This window comes from Delphinapterus leucas, chromosome 17, assembly GCF_059928025.1.
Source record: "Delphinapterus leucas isolate spDelLeu-1000000601 "Yukka" chromosome 17, BTC_Dleu_Yukka2, whole genome shotgun sequence".
Classification (NCBI taxonomy): Eukaryota; Metazoa; Chordata; class Mammalia; order Artiodactyla; family Monodontidae; genus Delphinapterus; species Delphinapterus leucas.
The window spans coordinates 20,980,506-20,986,142 of NC_143145.1; positions in this window are offsets into that span (position 1 = coordinate 20,980,506).

Sequence of the window (5,637 nt, forward strand, 5' to 3'; positions counted from 1 at the left end):
GTAACACGTCATCAAACGTCACGGGGACCGCGCCCTCGGCGGGGTCCCTGGGAACCTGTGTCAGCGCAAGGTCGGCCGGGATTGGGCTGGACGCCCGGGAGGGGCGGGACGGGCGGGTTGAGTAGCCAATCACCAGCTGTACTCTAGCCAGAGGGGGCGGTGCGCGTGGTGGAAGGCCGATGGGCTTTCCACCGCTTGGTTTCCCAGTCTCAGCCAATGGTTAGAATTCTTGATAGAACGCTTACTTCGTCTTAATTTCCTTGCTGATCATTTTTTTTTTTATAACAAGCATACGAAGTGTGTAGTAGTATTGTTCTTTCACATGCTTAGTGACATGTTTAGTCGCATACAGCTTGCAACTGATAACCTGCGATTTGAGTTTTTGATCTTCATGCTTCACTGTGACCTGACACCAACTCCCCATTTGTTGTTGATCCCTGCTGAAAAGTCGGTTTATTCGGGAAGCTTTCCCGATCACCGGAAGAATAAAATTAACACTTCTCTCTCACATACACTATCCCCCCACCCCCATTCCCTTTCTGACTTTGGCACTATGTTGTATATAATTTTCAGTTTGTTTACATTCAGACTTCTCCTCGCCTTATTCACACACACTAGAATGCAAACTTTGTAAAAACAGAGACTATGTTTTATTCGCTTACTGTATTCTCAATGCTTAGTGATTGGCACATAGAAGGTGCTCGATAAATGCATGGTATGACATTATAAATGTAAGAAAAATTAGAATAAAACCATTCTTTCTCCTACCACTTCCTGTCCATTTCCAAAGGATGGGGAAAGTCCAGAATGTGAAAACTGGTGATAGGCACTAAATTACTGTGTTTTAAATAGTATCTGAACACTCCATTGGTAAGGACTTCACAGGAAAATGTTATTAAAAACGACATAGGAGCCATTGTGGAGATTTTAAGCATAGTGATTTACAGCTGTTTAGTGAGCAATTGCCATCTGACAAATATTTACTGAGCACCTACTATGTGATGGGTGCTAGAAGTGGCGATAGAGTAGTGGACAAGTCAGACAAAAACTCTGCACTCCTGGGACAGACTACCAAGTATTGTGACGAGTGTCTAGAAGCAAAAGTTCAAGATCCTAATATCTAGGTGCTAACAATTTAGGGGATCAGGGATAATCTGAAGGGAATAAGTTGGGCCCTGATGGTGAATGGCAGAGGGTGCAGAACACTGGAGCCTATTCTGTGAGGGGATAATGGGGCAAGGGGACCTCCAGATGCTTCCAGGGTCAGAAGTTTAGCATCAGGGTGGGTCAGGAAATAAGGCTGAAGAGAGGCAAACCTCGGAGGACCTTCTAAGGCATGTCAAGCAGTTTGGGCTTTATTCTGAGTGAAAGAGCAAGCCATTGAAGAGTTTCAGGAGACAGGAATAATTGCCAGAAATATTCAACTTAGAAGGTGTATTGTGGTGGCTAAATGGAGAATGGTGAGTATGTACTGTCTCCTTGTTCCCTCCCAAAGGAAGGTGATAATGATGGTGATGGTCTGTATTAGAGAAGTAGTACAGTGGGTAACTTTGAATAAGTATTTGGTAAGTAGAATCTGGAGAACTTGATGTTGGCTGGATTGGGAGTGTGAGGAGAAGAAGATGGCACATGTTTCTGCCTTGAACAAACAGCTGATGTTTATGCCATTTACCAAGATAGGGTGCACTGAAGGAAAACACGTTTCAGTGAAATTATGACTTGTATCAGTTTCCTATTGCCGCTCTAACAAATCACCACAAACATAGTGACTTAAAACAACAAGAGTCAATGCAATCCCTATCAAATTACCAATGACGGGCTTCCCTGGTGGCGCAATGGTTGAGAGTCCGCCTACCAATGCAGGGCACACGGGTTCGTGCCCTGGTCCCGGAAGATCCCACATGCCGCGGAGCGGCTGGGCCCGTGAGCCATGGCCGCTGAGCCTGCGCGTCCGGAGCCTGTGCTCCGCAACGGGAGAGGCCACAACAGTGAGAGGCCCGCGTACCGCAAAAAAAAAAAAAAAAAAATTATCAATGACATTTTTTTACAGAACTAGGACAAAAAATCTTAAAATTTGTATGGAGTCACAAAAGACTCCGAATAGCCAAAGCAATCTTGAGGGAAAAAAAACGGAGCTGGAGGAATCAGGCTCCCAGACTTCAGACTGTACTACAGAGCTACAGTAACCAAGACAATATGGTACTGGCACAAAAACAGAAATATAGATCAATGGAACCGGATACAAAGCCCAGAGATAAACCCATGCACCTATGATCAACTAATCTATGACAAAGGAGGCAAGGATATACAATAGAGAAAAGACAGTCTCTTAAATAAGTGGTGCTGGGAAAACTGGACAGCAACATGTAAAAGAAAGAAATCAGAACGCTCCCTAACACCATACACAAAAATAATCTCAAAATGGATGAAAGACCTAAATGTAAGACTGGACACTGTAAAACTCTTAGAGGAAAACATAGCAAGAACACTCTTTGACATAAATCACAACAAGATCTTTTTTGACCCACCTGCTAGAGTAATGGAAAAAAAAAAGAACAAACAAATGGGACCTAATGAAATTTAAAGCTTTTGCACAGCAAAGGAAGCTATAAACAAGATGAAAAGACAACCCTCAGAATGGGAGAAAATATTTGCAAATGAATCAGCAGACAAAGGATTAAGCTCCAAAATATATAAACAGCTCATGCAGCTCAATATTAAAAAAACATACAACCCAATCCAAAAATGGGCAGAAGACCTAAATAGACATTTCTCCAAAGAAGACATACAGGTGGCCAAGAGGCACGTGAAAAACTGCTCAACATCACTAATAATTAGAGAAATGCAAATCAAAACTACAATGAGGTATCACCTCACACCAGTTAGAATGGGCATCATCAGAAAATCTACAAACAACAAATGCTGGAGAGGGTGTGGAGAAAAGAGAACCCTCTTGCAGTGTTGGTGGGAATGTAAATTGATACAGCCACTATGGAGAACAGTATGGAGGTTCCTTAAAGAACTAAAAATAGACTTACCATATGACCCAGCAGTCCCACTACTGGGCTTGTACCCGGAGAAAACCATAATTCAAAAAGACACATGCTACAGTTGTTCATTGTAGCACTATGTACAATAGCCAGGTCATGGAAGCAACCTAAATGCCCATCGACAGACAAATGGATAAAGAAGATGTGGTACATATATACAATGGAATATTAGCCATAAAAAAAATGGAATTGAGTTATTTGTAGTGAGGTGGATGGACCTAGAGTCTGTCATACAGAGTAAGTCAGAGAGAGAAAAACAAATACTGTATGCTAACGCATATATATGGAATCTAAAAGTAAAAAAAAAATGGTACTGATGAACCTAGTGGCAAGACAGGAATAAAGATGCAGACATAGAGAATGGACTTAAGGACACGGGTGTGGAGGGAAGCTGGGACAAAGTGAGAGAGTAGCACTGACATATATACACTACCAAATGTAAAATAGATAGCTAGTGGGAAGCAGCTGCATAGCACAGGGAGATCAGCTCAGTGCTTTGTGACCACCTAGAGGGGTGGGATAGGGAGCGTGGGAGGGAGGCTCAAGAAGGAGGGGGTATGGGGGGAAAAATAAAGAAATGCATGAATTAAATCACTACTTCACACCAAAGAATGGTTCCTCCCCCAGGTTTAGAGAATTTGTATGCCCTGGTCAACTGTTTTGGGTATTTAAGCGCCTAATGTCTTTTTTCCTTAAGCGTCACAGTTATTGCCAACCAAAGTCTGCTATTCAGACACACTTAGCCAGGATCAGGAGATATTTGTAAACACCATCAATGAGAGCATGAGGCTTTAAAGACACAAACATGTTTTGGGATGAAAAGGCTCAAACTGTGTATGAATTTGCCTATTGTTTGTGGTTGATCGTCTCACAACCACATGTCCTGATGATGGTTGTTCCTTTTTTCGGGCTAGAAGCAAATATTCTACTCCTCCTTTTCAAGTTTTATGGTCATCAAACAAACTAGTAAAAACTAACTATAAGGGCTTTGCGATCATTGATACTTCATGGTGAGTAGTAAATGAGGCAGAATAAAGTGAATAATTCGCCTGCCAGAATTTCCTGTACCCTTGGCTACTACGACTTCTCTTGAAGTTTTTTTGTTTCAAACTTTTTCATAGAGTACTGGATGGAAAGCCTTCTGCATTGCTGTTCATGGTCTAAAGCGTGGTCTTCAGATTTCTCAATATATTAGAAGATTGGATACTTGTTTAAAAATACCAGTGTTGACTACATTCACCCTGCCCCAAACTGCATAACATCTACTGCTTCAGTATCTAATGGGATGCCTGGAAAACTATTTAAAATTACACCTTTTTTTCCCTCTCTCTCTTACTCTTTCTTCTCTTAGCCTCTCACTTCCATTTGTATTTTGATATAATTTCTTTCCCCCACCTCCCACCGTACCCTATTGAGAACTTCTGATCTAAAAAAGAGAACCCTTTGTCAATTGCTTTAGCGAGAATCATCTTACAACCAATTTAGTTAGGATGATGATGTAAAGTGAAAAATACCTACATTTAAAAATATTTACACACATTCTGAGGGGCAAAAAAATAAACGTATGGCAAGTCAAGGCATTTCTCTTAGGGGGACATCATGTACAGCCTGAATTTTGAGCAGATTTTTGAGAGAGGAGTAACAGGTAATGGTGCAGCAGCAGAGGAGGGAGGCATCGCGTGTATTGACATGATGAAACAGACAAATCAGGGGTGAGAAATCACAAATCTTCAGGATAGAAATAATGTTGGAAGAAAGTACTTGCTTGTCACTGGCCAAATTTTCGGAAAGGACCAGTTACGAGAAACAGCTCCTACTTTGATTCACTGTTTCACAAGGTCAGAGAGGTGATTGTGTGATGAGACCAGGTCTGGGATCAATCAATCAGTCCCCCCCCCCCCGCCCTGCCCCCTATCTTCTTTCTCTCCCTTAGGCTAACCCTCCCACAGTGCAGTGTCCTCACCTCCTCTCCCTCAGGCGCTGCCCCTACCCTGCCTGGGACTGGCAGATGTTACAAGAGAAGGGCAAAGCTAAAGCATATTCTGTAATCTAGCTTTACCAAGAATAAGGCTGATATCTTACCTTCATCCCTTTGATTGTTCTGTACGTATTTCTCATCACATCTGATCTGCTAGGTTAAAAGAAAGGCAATATTATGGCCTTTAAATCTCAACGTATGGTCTAATTGCAAAAGAAGTAGAGAATTAAGATAAACCCCCTGTCTTACTGAAACTCCTCTTCCATCGTGTTAGTCTCTGTCTATGTCCTTCATATGATTCCAGTCATCTCCATAAAAAGTCTCAGTTTCCCTGACTTCTGAAGGCCTCCCATTTTTCACTTCTGTTCTACTTGAGCAACCTTATTTCTCACTGTCTTGAGCAGATCAGTCATGGACCTTGCCATCCTCAGGGTCCTTTCTGAAGGAAACTGCTCTTCCTACTTAGGTGGCCATTTCTGTACCATATGACTCCTCGTCCATCCTGCGACTAGGGATGTGACCCAAGGGCAACCAGTTTATAAACTGGCCAATAGTGTATCGCTGGCTTGGTACAAAAAGCTCTGCCCAAACAAGGATGAAGGTAATAAA